The 22,855-nt window shown below is 46.9% G+C and overlaps 1 protein-coding gene across 1 annotated transcript in view; it reads left to right on the plus strand.

The window, feature by feature from the left end:
- The first annotated feature begins 3,995 nt into the window (after positions 1-3,995).
- Positions 3,996-22,855, plus strand: part of camkvb (CaM kinase-like vesicle-associated b) — a 29,139-nt gene continuing 10,279 nt past the window's right edge. The window contains exon 1 of the mRNA XM_076047912.1: positions 3,996-4,181. The gene's annotated coding sequence lies outside the window, so the exon portion shown is untranslated. The remainder of the gene's footprint in view (positions 4,182-22,855) is intronic.

The raw sequence follows: 22,855 nt of genomic DNA on the forward strand, positions 1-22,855 counted from the left end.
TGGTTTTCCGCCTGCCACGACTGCTCGAGTCCCGCCCCTTCCTGTCTTATTCATTGGGAAACGAGTGTAATGCAGTTTTTTTCATTGCTGTGACAGGAAGGCAACATTCTCATCCAGTGAGGAGAAGTGATGTGTCTTGATGTTGTCCAAGAATCTTTTCTGGCAGAATCAATCAGGAGGATCTCAGATCAGAGGAAAGAAAAACATTGATTTGGCTGATTTTGTACATTTCTCCACTGGTGCTTAACTAATCTGTTTGGCCCACTATGAATCTAACAGAGAGAAGACATCTAATTTTTTTTTTTAATAACCTCCATTTTCAAGTACAATGATTTAAAAAAAAAAAAAAAAAACTATTTAAAATTAAGATAAAGAAAATAGATGTGTGAAACACTCCAGCTGGTGTGCCCAGTTATGCAAATACACTCCCTCTAAAATATGAAACACCTGTAAAAAAAAAGAAAAAAAAAAGAAGGGAAAATTAGACATAAGCACCATGGCAGAGTTAACTATTTATAAACTCTGCTGCTACTACTGAGCACAAAACGCAGCTGATTATGAAATCATCTCAACCCCATCGCAGCCTCAATATGCTCACAAACACAGGGGGAAAACATTATATATATATTTTATATATAAAAAACCCCCACTGATCAACCGTTGCCATGGCAACTCCAGGACGAGCGGAGCGATTACACAAGGCCATGGGTGTCACTGCGATGTGAAGCTCTTACAGTGAGTCTGTCTGCAGCCCACAGTGTCGGGAGCCTCAGCAGGAAGCGGCTCGGCTGGGACGTGAAGGAAGTCGGCTCTGGTCCACCGGGCACGTTGGTGCGAGCGCCGCATTTTGATCATGAGATCAAAGATCCTGCTGATGACGGAGCTGCTGAGCCGTCCTCTAGAACGGTGTAGAACTGACGGACCCCCAGCTGGCGGACCCCCAGCTGGCCAGACACAGAGCCGACCCAGAACCGACGCAGTTGTCTTAAATCCACAATGATGGACGGAGACGACGGAGTCACTTTTCCCTCCTTCCCCTGCGTCGCTAATCTGGCCTTGTTTCACACTTGTTACAGTTCAGCCAATCTGCTGTTTACTCGCTCTTATCTCCCAGACAGCCAGCGCAACCGCCGCCGCCACCGCTGTGAGATTCATAAGCTGCTCTATTTGTGGTTGTGTTATCAGTCCCCTGGAAAAAAAAAAGCCTTTGTCTCTCCTGGAGCTTCCTGAGGACAAACTTGTCGTTTCTGCAATCAATCCAGAGTCCCAAAAAAACCCCAACAACAACAGAAGGTGAAGCTCTAAAGTTTAAACTTCTGAACCAGGACAATAAGTCCAGATCAGTTCTTGGTCCAACATTTTCTTGCGTGTCTTTGGAGTTCATTCAAGGATTTGACGAGCCAGGCTGTTTAACGTCGCTCCAGATGTGGTGACGGTATCGACTACCTCTAGATTCCAGAAGCCTCTTAAATAAAAAAAGACTGACAAGAATAATTTTTCCTGCTCCTCTGCCGCTGTGTGGAGTCCTCGGTATCCAGCTCAGCTCTCTCCCGTCGCTCCTACCGCCAGAGCGAATGAGTCTGGCCGGATGAAGCGGCACAATCCCAGTTGGCGGCTCACCTAAATGGCCATAATGGCGGCTTGGCTTCTCTCTGCGCTTGCAGATGGCGCCTGCCGACATGTGGGGGGTCACCGCTCTGCCTCTGCCCTCGCCGAAGACAAAGTGAAGAAAAAAAAAAAATCATTTCTGCACACGAGGGAGATGAAAGAGTTTGAGAGGTCCGATTTGGGAAGCAACTGGATGGAATGAATGGAGAATTGGGTGGAGAGTCGCACGTGTTGAACCCCTACTGGGGAGCCAAAAGCTTGAAGGTGGTCCTGAAGAATTACCACCTGCATGGATTTCACTGTATCGTCTTTGCTGATAGGGTGGGTAAACTCTCCTAGGACCACCTCCAAGTGTTTTGCTCCCCAGTAAGACATGAAACACGTGGAACTCTCCGTCCAGTTGTTTCAGAACAGAAGACTTTTGGATGAGAGAAGGCCAAACATCTTTAAGATGCTAAAACCCAGAGCGGTGGCCTTCAAGACGACAGACAGAAGCTTGGGTTTTTTCTTTATGTGCTGCTCTGTGGATAGTCACCTTGAAATAATCAACTACGACACGGCTGGTGTTGCCAGTCAGTGAAAACCCACTTTATTGATCCTTCAGGACATAATCAGAGCATCGTAAAGAATCTGTCAAGTTGAAGGAGGGGAAAAAAAACAAACTGTGTTAACGTCTCTAGTCTATGAACGCCCTCTGTTTCTTCCAGTTTCACATAAATAAATATAGGTTTACCGCAGTGTCTCTCCTCATGCTTCAGCTGTAATGCGTGTGGACGAGCGTGTGGACCCCTGGGGGTTTCTCACATGTAAAGGTACAGACGGGAGAAGCGTGCTTTCGTTTCAGCCAGAGCTCGGCTGCAGATGCTTGATTTGGCAGAGGAAGCAAACTGGTTCATCCGAACGACCGGGGGAGAAGAGAAATAAGAATAAAATAGAAACCCTACATTTTGATGTATGCCAAGGAAATGAAGCCACGGGAGAGTTTCACATCTCAGATTATGTTCTATCACAGTCACTGTCGTCATTAAAGTGTGTGTGTGCGCGCGTGAGAGAGAGAGAGAGAGAGAGAAGAGAGAGAGAGAGAGAGAGAGAGAGAGAGAGAGAGAGAGAGAGAGAGAGAATGCGCTCCTGATGCAGCTATTTAAGCAGCACGTGGCAGAAATAGAGGTCGTGACAGATGGATATGTATATTTTCAATTTGAAATTTCAACAAGCAACTCTGTTGCTCAGTGTTTGATTAAAAACCAAGCAACCAAGCAAAACCCTGACCTGAAACTCGAATCTCAAACTAAAAGCTCTTCGTCTGCACGGGTCTGATTCATGCCTCAATCCTGCACTCGCCGTTCTGCGTGAGTAAGCACACAATGATTTTCTCCGTTTGCCTGAAGGATGACAGGAGGAACTCCCATTGATGGACATGCACTTCCTGTCTCCGAAGATGAAGATTAAGTACAGAACAGTTGAACCCGGCAGGACGGCCAGAGGCAGACACACACTCCCGCTAACAGCCTCCCTGTGTGACCAGAAACCAAGAACAACTTTTTTTTTTTAAATACTTTTATTTGAGCCGTTTCCCTTTACAGGTTTTATATTCTGCACATTTTGAGATCCTAATCGATCAGCGTTGACTCGCTCGGAACAGCCTCGCATTATCAGCTGTCTCAATAAAAAGCATATTTAGCCCTCTGTTTAGAGCCATCCATAAAAATCCATTTTTTTGGCTTACGTTTGGAAGGAGACAAAGATAACGACACAGAGGGCGGAGCCAATACCCGGATGTGGGGGTGTGGTCGCCAACCACAAATTTTAAGAATCTGTGCTCTTCAGACCAATAAGTTGGGATGCAAGGATGTTTCCTGATTGACAGTTTGGACTGGAGTCACAGTCGATATAGTAAGAGGTAAAACTGGTTGAGCAAAAAACAGTATTTGGGTGAGAAGGGTGTTTGCATTAAATGGGACCTTTAATTTTCCTTTTTTTTAATTTATATAATCATGCATCTGTTATGAAAGCAAAGATTTAGCCAGTCTGAAGAGACGTTTCATCATCTTCTGTCTGATGCTTCATTTTTCACTTCTTCTACATCTGCAAAAATCACATCATTCAATTCTGTCTTTACACAATGCAGCGCAGATCGACGTCGATCTCACTGTGGAGATTCAAACCCGAAATCCGACTGAGCTGCGTCAGTTTGGACGAACGCACGCACAGACTCATGGGAGCCAATAGCGTCTCTCTTGGGAGCCACTGGGAGCGACTGGGAGCCACTGGGATTGGCTTTGACCCGGCGCGCCTCCCCATCCGATGTGCGCGCTCAGCTCCCTCTCCTCCTCATCCTCCTCCTTTTCCTCCCCCCACACCTCCTCCCCCTCATCTTCATCCTCCTCAGCGCGCGGAGTTGGAAGCGCGCGCAGGCACAACAGATGCTACCACAGAGAACCACAGGCTGCAGGAGCGCGCGAGTCTGAGGCACAAGTGTCAGAGGAGAGAGAACGAGAGAGCGAGGAAGGGCTCGTGCGAGGACTGTGACGCTCACCGGGACCCGCGACCAGCGCTGGAACTTTGGCGTCAAGGTGAGTTTTTGGCGGTTCAGTGCTCCGGAACCGGCCAACTCCGGGGAGACACGCGCAGGAAGGGGCGCACGGCGCGACGGTGCCACGCGCCTCATCTGATCCGCTTTTTTATTTTATTTTTTTGTTGTTGTTGATGTTGTTATATATGCATCCCTCACACGAGGTTTCCTTGTCCACAGGCGATGTTGCATTTTGCTTAAAAAAAAAAAAAAAAAAAGAGAAGGGCAAAATAACTGTTTTTAAACGCATCACTTATTCAAACTATCGCAATAATTGTCTACTGGGGCTCTGACCGTCAAATCCTACCAGTCAGACACACAGGTGCTATTTTTGAAGTGCTGGGCAAACTTCATATCGCGGCATTAATAAGAAAGGAGCAGGATAATGATGTCACAGTTTTTTTTTGAGGGGTTGGTTCTGGTTCTGACTTTCTAGGAGTTGCTGCCGCAGACAGCAGCACTCGCGGGCGCCACAGGCACGCGACTCTGTGAAGCGCCGATGCTTGCGACTCAGCGGGGAGGCTGAGGAGCCACGAGGCAGGCAGAGACCTTCAAACATGCCACCATCGTTTCTGCTGACTGTAGGTCCAGTCTGCAGGGGAGGGCTTTTATTGTGGAGGAGCGCGCAGACAGTGAGGTGTCAGAGGTCAGCGACACTCCCTGATGAAATCTGCAGTTTGTATTTTATTTGATTATTTATTTATTTAGTAATGTTTTACAAATCCTCTCTCATCCTGTTGAAGGCGAACGCTGAGATCTTCTTGTTTTAAGAATCACGTTGAATATTTGAGAGAGCTTCAACCAAAAATAAATAAATAATAATAATTGAAAAACAAGCATGGATGATCTTTGCAGACCTTGAATTGAACCTCCTCCTATGGAAATGCAGCATTGTGAGTGTTTCACGTTCCGCCAGTCGGCTTCACCTCCTGCTTCCAAGCGTGCCGTGCGTGTGTGAAACAGATAACAGCCTTTTACTGTAGCTGCCTGCGCCACAGTGACACTAATCTCCCTGAACTCCCCGCGTGCCTCCACACGCCAGCGGAACATTAGAGAGCGCAGGCTCTGACATCCAGGTTCGAGGTTGAACAGTAATAACCACCGGGTCTCCATTGGCCTCCTGGCATCCAGAATTGTTAAGCCGCCGTGGATATTAAAGTCACAGTCGTGTGAGGTAGAAGACGGGAAGACGGCGTTCACCCTCACACGTCACTTGCTCTTCGGGATGTGGGACTCTTGGCCCCGTGGGAGCCGTGTGTAAGGATTTGCTGGCTCCCGGAGGAGGTCCGGACCTTCGGCGGACCCCAGGTGGTCCCTGTCGCGGTGGCAGATTATCACATGTTCCTCGTCGTTTGCGCTCAATTAGATCTCAAGGGAGATTGCGGAGCAGCCGCTCTGCGGTTCCGCACGAGCTGCTGGCACAGGATGTAAAAGAGGAGGAAATGTGGGGATGGGCTCCGAGTGAGTGTGAGTGTGTGTATGTGTGTGTGTGTGTGTGTGTGTGTGTGTGTGTGCGCAGCTTTGGCAACGCTGCTGAAATCATTAGGCTAGAGGTGTCGCTGCTGATTTAATGAATGAAATAAGTTGGAGGCTGCGGAGCTTTTTGTTTTGTTTTTTTTGTGCTGTGGGATCAGTTCCTGCTCTCAATGCCAGCACCCTTTTGTTTTTTTTTAATTAGTCTGACTGGCCTCCGTGGCTCCCTCTGTGCACTGCAGGACATATTGCAGCGCCCAGTGTCTCGTAGATATTGCACATATATATATTTCCTCTTGGCCCTCAGCTGGCTTTATTTTTAGCTCATTAAACATTGCACGGGGCCTCTGAGGCTCTTCAGTCATTAATGCTCCAGTGCAAACACTTGCGCGCGCACACACACACACACACACACACACACACACACACACACACACACACACACACACACACACACACACACACACACACACACACACACACACACAGAGTCCAGAAGGTGTACCGTGCAGTACACAGTGAGCAGCAACAGTGGAGCGTCAGCTGGGAGTTGCAGCAGCACAGACGTGGAGCCGGAGAGAGGATCTGATATCTGCCGTCCTCCGCTCCACCACCAGGCCTCTTCTCGCCTCCCGCTCCTCTGTCCTGGTCCGTGTGTGTTGTATGGACCTCCACCTGGGGGTGAGCAGCAATGTGACACTTTGACAGTGATGTGAAGGAGATCCATCGCACACTGGAAGGCAACGCTGCTCCCACTCTGGTGCTTCATCATGCGGTCTGAGTGAGCTGCGGGGCCTCAACTTACAGGACGAGGATGAGGATGCTGATGGCTGACTCGTGTGTGTGTGTGTGTGTGTGTGTGCGCACGCGCTCGTGCGTGCGTGAGAGCATTTTGCGAGGATTTTGGCGTGTGGACAGTGAAGTGCTCTCTGTCTCTCTCTCTGGAGTCAGATGTGTGTGGATGCTCTTCCACTGCAGAGGCCGACTGTTGTGTTGACTTTACATAACCCCTGTGTGAGCTGGACCTCAGAAACACATTTCATTTTCCCAGACAGACGGTGGATTTTTCCTCTTTTTCGTGTTCTTTGTTCCGCCGTCGCTCAGACGTGTCGAGGCTTCTGCAGGAAGGGAGGAAATCTTAAATAACGTGACGCTCATTAGAGAGAATTACTAAACAGCCCGTGGATGAAGCCTGCGGCGCCAGTGATGCGATGCTATAAATACGCGCTAAGAATAAAACGCTGCAGACGTTGCTCAGAACGTTCCGAGCTGGTTGGGTGTGGGCAGGTCTTCTGGCCGCGGCCGGAGATAAGGAAAAGAAAACCACGGTGTCCTCACATGACTGGAGCAGCCGAGCGGACCCAAGTGACGGCGTGAGGTCGGGGTCTCAGGCTGGCAGGCTTTTTTCTAGACTATTTTTGGAGGCCGTGCGTGTGTGACATGTTGTTCAGTCTCATTCAGTCTGCGTTGTGTCGTGCGAAGTGTGCAGCAACACTACAAGTTTCGACATTCAATGCTTGAATACAAGCATGAAAGTCCGCTGGTTTGTCACGTAGAGAACAGTTAGCAAAGGTTAGCTTAGCTTAGAAGCTGACACTTCACTGACAGTTTGCTGCGAAAAAAAAACAAAAAAACACGGGTATACTGGAGTGAATGATGTCACTCATGTATGATATCTGAAGCTGTGACGTTTGTTTGTTAGACAGTGTTTGCAATACACTTGGAGCTTTTCTTTTCTTTTGGCTTTTTCAGTAAATTTTTCCCAGATGGCTTCTGTCCCTTTTGGGCTCCACTCCAAAGTCAGTGAAAAAGGCAGCAGCTACAGTGTGTGCAGTGCGATGTCATCGGACCACAGAAATAACTCTCTCAAAAAGGACCACTTCTGGACTGAGGGAAACAACCTCACCCAGTGGAACCTTCCTGCTGCTGAGGTTCTAGTCCACGTGTCCGCTGAAGCCTCCAGGCCAGAAGCTCCTCTGCTGAGCACGTCAAGTCAGTTTTCATGCCACTGTAAACTGCAGTCGACGCTATTAAAAAGGTAGAATGTTTACATCTCTCCCTGAACCGCCCCTTTTAAGTGACCTATGAGAGCGCTGCTTGTGTTGATCCTGCAGGCGAAACTCCAACTACTGACTGTTGAATCACCACTCGGCCTCTTCGAGTGTCCGAATGCTGGAGTCGGCGAGCAGCGAGAGATTTCCGAGCCTCGCTCCGCCTGTTGTCGGTGGTTACTGATGTCTCTCTGCTTCAAAGGCCGCTCGCGCCCGCAAACAGAGAAATTTTAAAGGGGAATTTTAAATGGGAGTGTATGAATATTTCACCTCCGCATTGACTGACGCTGCCGCAGCTGGTCGAGGCGTTTGTTCAGTGGAGCCACCAGCAGCAGCAGTGTACCTGGCTGGCCCTCCAGCTCTCTCTCACTCTCTCTCTTTCCCACCCTGCATTAGTAATAAGAGGCCACCCATGTGGTCGCTGCCCCCCCAGTGGGCGGTTATGACAGCTGTGGTTGCACTGATGGACGAACGGAGCCGTTTGTCCGAAGCAGGTACAAGATGTACCGTGCCGGAGTTTGTTCAAGGTTTTTTTATTCAACGGCACGACTCAGCTGCAGATAAGAAAAAAAAAAAATGCACCAAAAAACTGATGAAATCTATTGAAACGTCATCAATTCAAATTCAATAGAAGGCTCCCAGCTGCCTTTGTTTTTTCACTTTTTCTAATGTTGTCAGTGCAGGTTACAAACTGCGCTATTTTCCACACTGGGCCAGTGTGTGTGTGCTGAACAGGTCAAGGACAGCAGAAATCCATTTTGATTAAAGTTGCATGACAGAGTCTGAAGACGACAACGACAAGGGGCCGTTCGATCGGGCAGATAGGACGTGCGTGTTGAGGCCATCTTTGAATTTAAGACGTGATGGCCTGCAGCCAAAACACTGCACACACACACACACTTTGGCTGAAAGGCTTTATGAACTCTCTGCCTTTGGGCACTATTTTAAAAGACGCTGATGAGCTCATCTCTATCAGTTTGCAGTTTTGTAAGGAGGTTCACCGGCGCTGCTTCGACTTCTGGCGGCAAGGAGCAAAATATAGACATAGTGCAATTAGAAGAGAAGTGTAGGAAGGTGTTGTTTCCCCTTGAGCGAGGAGAAAGACTCACAGTGCAACTTCTTGCATGTATCTGGTTGATTAGATTTATTTTTTATTTTTAAAGACGGCGCACTTGTGTTGTGCACTAATTACAGAATGCAATCATTCTAATCGAGCCAGAGATTAAGTGAGGCGGCAAAAATAACTCATTCACAGTTCATTCACAGGAAAAAAAAAAAGACTAATGGCAAACCGCCACTTATAGTGCAAAGGTGGCAGCGATAATGAGGCTTGCAAAGAGCAGAACAAACAAACAAAAGCCTGATTCAAAAAGGAAATGTCAAAAAAAAAAAACTAAACCAAAAAACAAACAAACAAACAAACTGAGCACCCAACCAAACCACAAAACTACAGGAAGGTTTGAGAAACAAAATGGTTGAGAAATTGGTCAATCTAACACAACCAGCCACAAACAATGGCCGAGAGCCAAAAGCCAGCAAAGTGGTTCCAGCTGCTTTTGTAGCTTTGCCACTTGATTGCAATGCACCCAGGTGTGATGCTCATCAAACAAATGAGGGCCGTGGCCACCTGGAAGACACAGGAATGAACTCAAAGGAATGAACATGTTTATGTTTTACTTTCAAAAAGCAAAATGCATTTTTCCCACAAACCCAGAGAAAAGCTGATATATACATATATATATATATATATACATATATATATATATATATATATATATATATACATATGTAGTATATTATAATTTTCTTCTTAGTTTTTTTTCTTTTTACCTTAAATCGACATTTTTGTTGAGGCTGTGATTAGACTCTCGTGCTATGTTTTGTTTCCCAAGTTTTGGACATTTTTTGCATTTCTCTCAGTGTGACTATGAGCTGCATTGGCAACTAAAACAACATCTTAATTCACTTTAAATATTTTCCTAAAAACACGTAATTAGAAGTTGTCTAACAAGACGTTGTTGACTCGTTTTGGTGATTCTTGCCACACACCTGACGCCTCTTCACTGCTGGGAAAGATCACAAGTCTGTAACTACAAACTGCGCATCCTCAACACAACAGCCCCTTTTTGCGTGTTGTGACAGAGCCTAAAGATCTTTTTTGCTCCTGACTGATGTTTATGTTTTTCAGCCGAAGGTGTCCCCGGCTAATTAGCGTCGGAAAGTGGCGCCCTCACATCGCAACCAGATCCACTTTGCAGGCGTCTTTCTGGACAGATCAGGAGGAGGGAAAGAGCGTCGAGGAAACAGGTGGCCGACATTAACGAGCAGATCAAGTGGAATTCACAGTCAGAGACGCCGCTCCTGCTGCGCCGGCGCCAAATACACAATAGTGGTGCCGCTCGGCGCCGTAATGTGCATGAATATTTCATGAAAACTTGCTGTGTGAAGATACAAACAAACCTCTTCTCCCCCCACACAGCACTCCGCGACGAAAAAAATAAAAAAATAAATAAAATCTTCTTTATTTAGCAAAACGCAGTGCCCGTCCTCCTCTCCAGCACACGAGGCTCTCACTCAACGATGAGTACGGCACGGTGATGGCATGCTGGGGGGCTTTGTAACCACGGCAACCAACAACAGGCTCAGAGAATGGTCAGATTAGCCGGCGAGGTGTGAAGAGGAAGCGTTTCAGATTTCTGCATTAAAGACAAAACCCGCCCACCCCCAAAGAAACAGGTGAGCTCTCTCATGGGAGGAGAATGAAGAAAAGAGATGATTTAACTCCAGACCTCAGGAAACAAGTGCCTCAGCTTATGAACGCAGCACAGAGAAGATGTCCTAGAATGATGGAATCATTCAGGTGGACGTTCTGAGCTCAGGGCATCAGAGTTGATGAAACAGTTCAGGAAGAGGCAGAGGAGTCACACCTCCGCCGCTCAGCTTGATGCCTCCCACTGCTGTGACCGGGTCACATGTCCTGAGTCACCTGACGCCTCACCGAGCCCACCTTGTCCAGCGGCCTCCACCTCGCTTTGCCTTTCACGATCTGTAGGTTCTTCTTCCCGGCCAGCGGACCAAGAACCCCAACCCAAAAATAAATCAAAATATAAAAAATGCTGAATGGAGCTTTTTGGAAGCAAAGAACCAACAACAGTTGAGAAATTCAAAATGGGAAAAAAAACAGCCAATCAGGTTTAAACGTTTTCATGTTTTTGTTGTTGACCTGGAAACGATCATGTCTATTAAGAACTCTGATTGGCTGTTCATTTGGAGCCTGGTTATTGTACATCTGTCAAACAATTTTTTTTTATAATTTTTTTTTGGCTCCTCTGAAGAGAGCGAAGCTACGTGACGCTCCCCAACTTCCCCCTAATGATGTAACAGACTTTCGAAAAATATAATTTCAGGGTCCAAATATTTTCCATTTGCCACAGTGCTGCATCCCACTTTGTTCAATATCTTAAAACACACACACATTCTCTCTCTCTCTCTCTCTCACACACACACACACACACACACACACACACACACACACACACACACACACACACACACACATCCACGTTATGAAAAAGAACATCATTTTCACATCATGAAACAAACAAAGAGCCGTGCGAAATTGAGAAACTAGTTGCATTCGTTCATGTAGCAAAAAGAAAAAAGAAAACATTGTGGTACTTTAGATTTGATTCCTGGTTCTTGAGAGGAAATATTCATCGACAGCCAAGTACATGGACCTCTCACCCTCCTCACCCGGAACAGAACTGCGGATTAACTGCATCAGCGCCTAGACAGAGGCGGGAAACACAGAGAGGTTATATTTAGGCGCCGACTATTGACTGGCGAAGGTCCTCAGAGACGAGGCCTTATTTTCTCATGTGGATGGTTCAGGTTGTGGAGTCGTGTGAAGATCTGCTTCTGTGCCTTGTGATTTTCTTTTTTTTTTTTTAATTGTATTTATTATTTATTTATTGACAGTGAACAAGACAGTGATTCTGCACTTATTTTTTTTTTAAATTTTTTTTACACATTACAAGATGAAAATATGTTTATACATTGAGTAAATACAGGGCAAGGAGAATTAAATTATACTTTTAAATGTAATCTTGAGGCTCTGGTCCTGTTTATACAGAGGGTTAAAATTGGTTCTTGACCTTCCCAAAGTTTGGAAAACTAACTTCAGAGCCAATTTTGCGTTTGGACCTTCAGTTTTAATAGAAACACACATATTCAGCTGGTTGTTGTAGTTTTACAGTGGCAACATGACGCCCTGCTGCATGTTCACAAACAGGTATATTAGGTCATAGCGTTTTTTTTACTTATTTCTGTCAGTTTTAGTGAGGCAGATACAAACATAAATTCATATTTCTTTATAGAGTCTTCGGAAAAAACCCACATCAATTACCTGAGAAAATAAACAAAGACTAGTAGACGATTGGATGAACCTTTCGGGCCAATGAGATTTCTCCACACACACACAAGAATAGCCGTTATGTAATTTGACGTGCGCATAAATCGACATTGGGCATCAAATCGGTGTCAGAATCAGAAACAAGCTCGGTGTGAAAACACAGCGGAGGAATCCAAAGGATTCCGGGGCTGCTCCATCTGCCGTGGCTGGTTATCAATTATTATACAGTAAGGCAAATGTGCAAGGCTGTCGAACTCTTCTGTGTGAGCCCCACTTCAGGCGGAGCTGAAGTGGGGCTCCAGCTCCTCTCTCTAATTGCTGCTGCAGGAGCTGCTCTCACTGCCAGTGTGAGAGCAGCCTGAAAGCCTGGAACGCTCTCAGCTCCGACGCAAATGACAAGATGACGTTTCTCTGAGCAACTCTGCTTTTTTTCCCTCCGCTTTTTGTTTTTCCTTTGCAGCCGTGTGTTCACACAGGAAGCCAGCGGGGGGGTGGGGTCTGCTTGGCGCCGCTGAGGAGCAGGTGGGTCATAGGGTTGGGCAGCAGGCGGCGCTGTGAACCCTTTGGGACCATCGCAGCCATATGTCCCAACAACAAGACGCACAATCTGCCCCGTGTGAGGATGGAGGGCGCGGCTTCCCGCCGGGAGGAGTTCTCCACCGTCCCTCACAGATGGGCCGTCCCCCCTCTGCCGTTACGTCAGGGCGACTGCGGCGTGCAGCCGGGTCGAGTTCCGTGCGCCTGTCGATAATTGTGGCAATCTTCAGAGGAATTCATGGTATCGATCACTTCCTGGACCAACGTTGGCACCAGTAGTTGCACTCATGCGTTCTCTGCGTTTTGCAGACGACACACAACACACAACATCTTCTCGGCTGCTCGATTTGGTTTTAATTCTCAGGGCTGAATTTGCGCTCCTCCTGCTCGGTATCACAGTGTGCACGCAGCAGTGACACCATCGTGATTTTCATGAACATTCTGTCAAGACAGATTACACATCGCTCGGCCTGCTGGGTTCGCTGGTCCCCTGCAGAGAAGGAGCCTGTAAATATGACGCGTCTGTCAAGATCTGAGTGAATACTCCAGCTTCTTGTGCAAAAACAAGACCTCCTTCTTAGACTTCCTATAGTACTTCTCACTCATCTTTTTTTGAGATTCCAAGATGAATAATTTGACTTGATGAGGAAATGAGGGATCATCAAAATCAAGCAAACCATGAGGTTTTTACACACATGCAGCTGATGGACTTCAGGTTCTGGTACTCGACAGTTGTGCGTCAGTCCATCGTCACTATTTGTTCACAGCAAAACTATGACTTCCTGAACAATATATTTTTTTCATTTTTGCCTTGATAATACAGTGGGAAGAGTCGATAAGTTGTACTCTGTGCCTGCGCCCGACTGGCAGCCTAATGGTTTCATTGATCCGCCAGAAAACCTCTGTGACACGTATCGATGGCTCCCAACATGACGGATTGCTCCTTTACAGCGGCCATGCGACCCTCCAGCTGTCAACGCCTTGAAAACAAGGCCAGTGACCGGGTCACCACCGGGTCAGCGAGCCGGACGGAGGTCCCGGCACCTTGGTTTGTTACACATTCTACCCGCTGGTTGTTTGCAACTGCAAAAGACTGCCAGGATTTTACATCCGTCTGATTGGATGTCAGTGGGAGTGCGGATGGTGTTTTTTCCTGCGATGACCTGGCAACTAGTCCAGGGTGTAGACCTGCTTTCAGCCACGTGAGATCGAGAGCTTTTGTTGAATGTCGTTACAGTCATCTGTGTGTGTGTGTGTGTGTGTGTGTGTGTGTGTGTGTGTGTGTGTGTGTGTGTGTGTGTGTGTGTGTTTTAAGACATCAAAGTGAAAACAATTTTGTTGTTGGTTTTTTGCGTCAGTAGTTAATTAGAAATTCAAAAGCAAAATCTGTGCGATATATGGTAGAACTAAAATTGTCAGAGTTTTGTGTCTATTGGGTGAGTCATCCACCTCGTGGCTCACGGGGTTTTTGGGGAGTCGGAGGTTTTCTTCTGCAGGTTGTCTGGTGTGATCTTCTCCTCTCTGCCTGCTGCAGCCTCCTGGGCTTGATTGACCTGCGATTCCAACTCTGAGAAAAGCTCAACCACCAAACATATAGTGTCAGACATTCAATTTCTTCAAAGCAAACTCTCTCTTCAACTTTTCTCAGAAAAAGTTCACAAACTGAATTGAAGGACATTCTGAAGCAGCGGATTCTCGTTTCTGGCCAATTTCTTTTCTTTAACCGTTTTTTTTTTGAAACACGCAATCAGTAAAAAACATGGAGTACAAGAGTAATTGACTTGAATCTGTCAAACCTTCAACAAATCGACAAATCATTCGATTTCAGGAGGTCTTCAGCTCCAGGAAACAGCACGGAATGTTTGTGAATGACTTGAATTACTCGTGTTTGGTTTAGTTTCATCATTTTCCCGACTCGGTTCCCGACTCTGCGCTGCCTTTGTGCAACAGCGTCACGACCGCTGATTTTGCTGCTTGGCTTGTTTCAGCTCAGCGCCAGCGCCAGGAATGTTCTCTGCCGGAGCTCCATGCCAAGTTAAAATCAATGAGCAGAGCAACACATCAGTTCTGCTCCGCCGCATTTGTGCGAAATTCCCCATGATTATTCTGAGCATGCCTTTCAAAAAGAAGAAAATAGAAACAAAACAAAACAGAAAAACCAAACACGTCAGCGTCAAAGTGTTGACTCTCTGTGGAACGAGGCATCTTCGCAGAAGCGGCGCAGATGCCAGATCTTCATGGCGTGTTGGGCTCCGGAGGTGCCGGACTGTGTTTCCAACGTGAGGCTGCGGCTGCGGCTGCAGCAGCGTTTCCTGTTGTCAAAGGTGTTTTTCAGCTCCGAACAGTTGAGTGAAAGCGTGATGTCAGGAGGCTCCTCTGGAAAAACAACTGAAGATGAGAGAACAAGACGCTGTAGGAGCAGCCGAAGCTAACGAGACCTCATTGTCATTTGTTTTTCTTGTCCAAGCTGCACCTCTGCCGACACGCTGCGCTTTTCAGCCGTCGAGTTCAAGAGTTTTCACTTCAAGCTATTTCAACGTTTTCATTCATTCATTCATCTTCTATACCCGCTTCTTCCCGAGCTCAGGGTCACGGGGATCTTCTGGAGCCTATCCCAGCTGTCATAGGGCGAAGGCAGGGTGACACCCTGGACAAATCGCCAGTTCATCGCAGGGCCACATAGAGACAAACAACCATTCACACTCACATGCACAAATATTGACAATTTAGAGAGTTCAATTGACCTCACATGTGTGGGAGGAAGCCGGAGAACCCGGAGAGAACCCACACAGACACAGGGAGAACATGCAAACTCCACACAGAAAGGTCCCAGGCCCGGAATCGAACCCACAACCTTCTTGCTGTGAGGCGGCAGCGCTAACCACTGCGCCACCGTGCCGATTCGCCAGCAGTCGGGAGCGTGACCTGATTCATGACTTAAATGTTGATTTGTTCAAATTCGTCCAATGTCAATGCAGCATTTTTTCAATTCGAAGTCCAGGGAGAGCCAGTACAAAAGGGAAATTACCCAGTTCTTACACCTACAAAGACATCCAGCAGACACCAGAACCGAATTTCGCACCTTATTATTATTTTTTATGGTGAAGTAGAACTAGAATCATAGAATCATAGAGTCGCAGAATGGTAGAATTGTTTGGAATCGTCGTCACTGTCTGCAGCACTGCACACGATGGGTTGAGACTTCAGAACCGTCTGAAGCTGAAACAGATTCTTTGGATGTAAAGGCTGCTTTTTTTTTTTTTTCGGCAGCCATAGCTGAGACTGACACATTGAGGTCAGAAGGAGGCGCCGACTGCAATCTGAACTCTTCTCAACTCGTCTTCTGAGGTGGTTGAACTGTTTGGATGAGCTCGGAGAGTCGGAGGTGAACGTGGCCCCGGAGGCTGAAGTCAGAGGCGGAGCCTGCAGTTTGTCCACCATCGCAACCACGTCACCTCAAAATTTCTATGATGTCGTCCCCTGTTTTAGTCAAAGGGCTGAGTCACGAGTAGAGAGACCTCTAATGAGCGTTTTGAAAAAGACTGCTCTGGAAATTTCTCTGAAACAGCCAAATGTAAAAACACATCATCAAAATCAAATGTTGTATTTATTTGTCGTAGGATGATGTTTTGCTCTGAGCTCAACTGTTTCCCTCAAGTTTGCGGCGCTGCAGTATGTCATGATGGCCGTCTTCGCCCGTCTCTTCGCCCTGTTCCCAAATTTACGGACGGTAATTCGTGCATCCGTTTTCGCTGTCAGCGCTCTGAATCAGCGCTGGATCGACAGTAAAAAAAAAATGAGCCGGCCTCGTTTATCTCTGCCCCTCGGCCCGTAATATTTCATGTAATGTAGATTTTATGTGTGGTGATGACGGTTCCGCTCCGCTGAAGCAGTGCTGCGGAAGCGAGAGCTAATGAGGTGGGAGGCACAAATAAATAAATAAATAAACAAATATATAATAAAATAAGCCCTTCCTGAGCTGCTGAGGAGCGAGCAGATTGGCTCTGGTCCTGCTTAATGTTAAACCTGGTTGCCACTCCGGGCTCCTTCACCAGAGTTCCTGTGAGGCTCGACGCCCCTGGGGGTTTGTTGATGGCACCCGTGGGAGTGTGACAAAGTCTGAAATGTGCAATTTTCCCACTAAGGATTTAAACCGGCAGGATCTTAAAATATTATTCGCCCTCCCTCAGACGGCAGAAAAGCGGATGACGACTCGCTAACTTTACTCTGATCCTAATTGGGTGTCTTCAACACCGAAACGTGCACAATTCCGGCTTTGAAATCTATATAAAAAAAACAACTTTCAGTTCACTCATTTTATCAACAAGTAGGAGCCACTTGAGGTTGAAGAACATCTACTCCAGAAATTATTCAGCAACCATCCGTTTCCTGAGAGTATTTCTAAGTTTTGATGCTTTTTTTGTTGGGATGGTCTTGGGTATTTTATTTCCGTCCATCCAGGGTCCCAGTTTGGTAAAACAGAAGAGACGTGTATGTGAAGGAGGCTGACGATGAGTCATCCAAACCAGTGGCTGGGATTTAAAGCTCAGAGGAATCTGCAGCTCTTACTACTGTCTGTCAGACGCTCCACGTGGAAACGCAGACCATTTACTCGAAACGGACTTTGAAAAGCAGAAATCTTTGTGGAATTAGTGAAATTCAGTGTTACAATTTAAACACTCTGTGTGTTTGGACGCTTTCCTGCTGTGAAAGCTGGCAAACAGCCAGTATGGCTTCAGATGCTCAACAAGAGGACAATGTGAGGAAGTGGTGAGTTGATGCAGCAGACTTGCTCGTTATTACTCATTACTAGTGAAGCAGCTGAGAACCTGAGGCTGAAACAGCGACAAAAGAGAAGGAATGGGGGCAGTCACCGCATTAAAGACATTTGCATGTCGAGGTTTAGCTTCGTTCGCACGTCTTAACGTGATTCCTGCTCTCTGACTAAGGTGAAGATGAGCTGCATTTCACCGCGGCAGCATCTGCTGTGACCTTAACCCAGGAAATATCACATTACCATGGTGGTCGTGCTCCTGTGAGACTAGTAGTAAAATCAATCCGCCGTCAAAAGACACATGATTCACACAAATATGAAAAATGTCAACCATGCAAAATAATTTTAATATATAGAGGCCACAGATTTAAACCAGCCAATATAGGGAGACGTTACAGATAAGGATTTTTTTTGCACAGGGTCTGAGTAGATTCAGCTGCTGAAAGGTCACTCTGCACTGGGCAGTTTGGAAGCCGAGCGAAGAGGCACAGAGGTCCGACAGCCGAGACATTTCCTCCGCTAAATTTAGAGGTAGTGAGAGCAAGATCTGCAAACTAGAGAGGACACAAGTGAATCCCTCCGTGAATCCCTGCCGTTCTGCACAAATGACGCACACACACACACACACACACACACACACGCTGTGCTCTACGCCTCGGGAGCCATTGTGTGCTTGCTGTTGTTCCTGCAGCCTCTTGTTGTCACTGAGTCTCTGTGGCTCCTCAGGTGCTCATGATGAGATCATCGCACCTGAGCAGCCACAGTATAGTTTGTATAGAACCCCATCCTCGCTCACTCTGAGCACCCTCGGGCGGCCAAATTGGTACTCAACTGCAGATGTGTGTGTGTGTGTGTGTGTGTGTGTATGCACGCTCTCCATTTGTGAACACACAAGTGAGCAGCACGGCGGGATTCAGCTGTCAGCCGTGTGCGTGTGTGTGCATGTGCGTGTGTGTGTGTGTGTTCTGCTGACACACTGATTACTTCATTTCTTGGTTATGCAATCCGTTCTGTTTTTTTTTTTTTGTTCTGTTTGTTAGATATTTGTTCAGCGTGTCCAAACTGTTGCGGATGTCAGCATTTTCATTGCTAAGATGCCTTCTGTTGTGTGTGTATGTGTGTGTATGTGTGTGTGTGTGTAGCCCCATTACTTCATGTTTTCACTGATGCGGGCAAACACACTCCTCTCCTCTTGAGCCCGGGCCTCATACAAGGGGACTAAAAATAATATTGGGGGCGTTGCGGCCGCAGTGGGACGAGCTGCGGGCTCGATCGCCACCAATCACGCTGCATTTTTTAAATTTATGGCCCATTTTATTTTACGCCGCCCGGTAATGAACAGAGATAGAAGCTCGACTCGTGAATCAAAAGTCGTTTTGCTTGACTGCTGGGATATTAGCTCGTAAATCCTGCACAGCCCCTGTGTTGATAAACTCCCATCCGGGTTGTTTTCATCCGGTCGGATGAGCACGGGATGGGACGGGACGGGACGGGACGGGACGGAGGACCAGCTGCGGTCAGAAACAGGAAGTGTGGTCGGTTTGATCCCGAAAGCAAAGATCGACATGAGGAGCTTCTTCTTTGTCCTGGACTGACTTTGGATGCTCTGTAGTTAAACTCCTCGGACTGAGCCTTTACCTCCCCGGCAGGTCAGAACCATGATTATCATTCACGTTCAGAAGTTGCAGCGTCAGCTGGTCAGTGAGCGGCTGAATCGTTTTAATAATTGATGCAAGAAAGAGAGAAAGGCGTCTCATTTCCATTCAAGGTCTTAAAGGTTCTCAGGTGAAACTGAGACAAAAATACTTCACAAGTCCTCTTTAAATCAGAGGCTTCACTTTTCCCATTTTTTTTTTTAATGAGCCGCTTATAGAATATTTTACATGTGCAAGAAACTTTGAAGGCGTTGAAGTGCTGATCGTGCTTCTTATGTCTGTTGTAATAACTGAACAGGTTCACTAAAAAGTAACACACAATTTTCCTGAGCGAGTCCAAACCATTATGAACCATTATGAGTTGATGAGCACGGGTCATTGGAGAGAAAAACACAGAGAAGAATAGACTTGACTTTCACAACATGCACTAGTGTGCAGGGAGGAAGCGCTGGGAAGAAGTGTTGGGAGGAAGAGCGGTGTATGGATCGAACACTCACCCTTCCAGAAGACACTCCTGATGCCTGCAGACTCACCTTCCCCCTTCTCCAAGCTGGGATTTTTCTCGGCTGCCGGCGCTGCAGGAAGCGAGAGATGTGACACCTGGCAGTGGGAGTCACAGGCACGCTGCTGCTGATGGACTATTTTTTTCCCCCCTCGCGGCACGCAGAATGATTGTGGTCCTTCTCGCGGAAGCAAGCAATGGAGATTCTGCAGTGCTGAACGATTCCCTCGCTGCGAAGCCATCGAAATCCTCACAGGTCTTAAAAGATTAAGGCACAAGACACAAGACGCAAAGAAGAGCAGCGCGGCACACTGAACAGGGATCAGAGGAGGGGCTGGGGGCTCGTAACGATCACGGCTCTGGCTGCACTTCCCTCAGAGAAACAAACCTCGCACAGCAGCGGAGACGTTTACACTCACTCCTTGTTTTCCAGAGAGCATTCAGCTAAACGGCTTTATTTAGCCAGATAAAGAACCAAGGTGAGAGGTAACTGTTTGTCCCAAAGACCAGGAAGTGTTGGCTTCAGGCTTCAAAGCATTAATAAGTAATCACACACAATACAAGTCAAAAATTTAATGTCTGTATCTAAAATGGAGAAAGGAGTAAAGATAAAGAAACACCATTGCATGAGAATGTGTGTCCAAACTTCGGACTGGTAATGTAAATGATAGAATAGGTTGTTGACCTCAACTAAATAATAGAGCAAATTGCCACAAGTGTATCCGAGGTAGCGTCACAGACAACCGCAGATGGATGTGTGGGTTAAACCCAAAGAACCTCGGACAGTTCCCACATGGCGTGCCGAGTTAGCAGCCGAGCCGTGGACTGAGCTGCGCCTGCCGACTGTGCTCGGTCTGATTCTGCTCTTCCTTTGCTGCTGATTAACCCGATGCTGTTTGTGTTCCTTTTAGTTTCCCGCTTTGCCTTTTTCCCATTCTCCCGCTCTAGCCTGCAGAGCTCGCCACTGCGAGGTCAACGTCCAACATGCTACTGCTACCGCTACTTTAACTAGCGCAGGGAAATCCTCCCGAGGCAGCGCAGGCTAACTTTCCTGTCAACATCGCCGAGACGCTTCTCCCCCGAGTCGTGCGTAATGGAAATGGGAGAACGCTTGTTGGATAATCTCCGTCCCCAGTTGCTCCAAGAGACGCACAATACAGACACAGTCGAAAGGACTTTTTCCGCGTTAGGCGAATGACTCTGAGTCGGCCTCTACGTCTGAGGGGTCACATTGGTGCAAGTGACGAAAATAAATTTGCCAGCAATGTTAAAAAGTCAAGTCAGATTTACTGACAGTGTTTCTGTCTGAGTTTCTGCTTTTACAGCAATCAGTCAAAAAAAATGATGAATGTTTCTTTTTTTTTTTACCTTTGACCTTAAAAGATTCTCGTCTGCACTCAAGCTGCTTTACGTTACTGTGTATAAGTGAATGAACTCTCATTGTGCTTGAGTTGACTTTAAATCTCAACCAATGCACTGTTTCCGTAAAAATCTTTGTTCATCACCTTTGTCTGATTGAATCCTGCAGTTTGAATCTCGTCCATGACTGTGCTGTCTCTTTATTTCCCCTCTTTTGGCAAATTCAAAGTTGAACCACTGCGTCCCGTGAGCTCAGTTTGACCCTCCTTCCCTTGGAGCAGCCTCTGATTGACTCCGCCCACACGTCATTTTACCGATCTATTTGCTGAACCACATGCTCTCAACAACAACGTGTCGTTTTGCTGCCTGTGTTTGCCTTCACTTTAATGAGCAAAGTTCCCTCTTCTGTTTACCTGCACTGGCAACTTTTTCTTTGACAGGATGTGATAACATGAGACATCAACCCGAGCATCCTTGTGGCGCTGGTATCCCTTAAGGCGCGAGCGCATACACACATACAAACACACACACAAATACGCACGCACATTCTGTCACCGTCCATGCTGACCTTATCGTTACTGCAGAGCTGCTGAGCGCTATCGCAGCGAACGATGTAAGAAAGTGAACGTCAGGGCTCCTGGAGACTCGGAGAGTTTTGGCTCCGAGAGCCGAGCTGGGAGGACGAGATGTTGTTTCAGATACTGTAGGCGCTCTGACACCTTGTCCAAACGCTAAATTTGCCCCAGAAAGACTAGTGGGACTAAAGAGGCCTCCATAGAATAAACACACATTGAGAGACATTTATAAACTGAATCAGATTTCCAGCGAGAGGTTTGTACAGTTGGACCATCTGAATGTTTTTTTTATTCTAAACCACAAAAGCATGCAATACACAGGCTCAAATGTCTGCCGCCCTGACTTCTCATCACCTGCAGCTCTCTCGCCTTCACTTCCTTTTAATTTCACTCATTGACAAAAGTGGCACATATCTGTCATATTAAATGAAGATTTTTTTTGGATTGTATTTTTGAGCTTTAAAAACCCCAATAAACAAAGCAGCTGTCCGGGAAGCGGCGTGTTTAACCTTGTGTTTGCAGCCTTCTGTTTAAAACTGAGGCACCTTCCACATGTGGGAAGAAGGCGGGGCCTACACCTGACTGAGTGGGTGGTGTTGGGGAGGTACCACTGCCCTCTATAATGTCACAAAGGAGAAGTGTACACTATTTGTGAGAAGTGAAGCCAGCCACACAAGGACAGGAAGGACATTTCTCTCTTTTTTATTTTTTTCCTGACAGAGAAGGTTAACAAAGTGGATTCTGTGCAACATGAAATGATCTCTAAGCACCAATAAGCACAAAACAGATTTTTTTATATTTTTTTTAAATGTACGTACTGGTTGTGAGATTTCAGACGCTGAGCAGCTTCGGGTGTTTCCTTTTAGAGCAAAACGCGCTCCAAGGCCAGAAACGGCTCATTTGTCCAGTGCTGTGATTTTCAAACAGCGCCACAGGTTTCTAGATATGGCAGAGCAGAAGTACGACACACAGCAGCGAGAGCGTGAAAAGCCCGTTAGGTAACGGCCCCGACGGCGCATGAGCAGCAACCACCAGCGCTGATGGACTTCTAACGGGCCCACATTAATACAGCAGGCTCGTTCAGGTGTGAAGCAGCTCGACAACGACAAATCTGGCTGCTGCGACGGTCAATTTTAATTTTAATGTTAATAACGCAGTAAGATTGTACCAACGACAATAAAGGGCTTAATTGCAGTGGACGGACTGCTTTTTTCTTTAAACGCCAACAAACACCAGCAACTTGTGTGGTGTTTGGTGACTTGCTGAGTGAGTGAGGCCCCGCCCATCGCCGTAGATCATTTTACCCAGCGAGCATGCTGATTGGTCTGCTCATAATAC

This window comes from Nelusetta ayraudi, unplaced genomic scaffold (genome assembly GCF_046127955.1).
Source record: "Nelusetta ayraudi isolate G7.1 ecotype Tasmania unplaced genomic scaffold, CSIRO-AGI_Nayr_v1 ptg000096l, whole genome shotgun sequence".
NCBI lineage: Eukaryota > Metazoa > Chordata > Actinopteri > Tetraodontiformes > Monacanthidae > Nelusetta > Nelusetta ayraudi.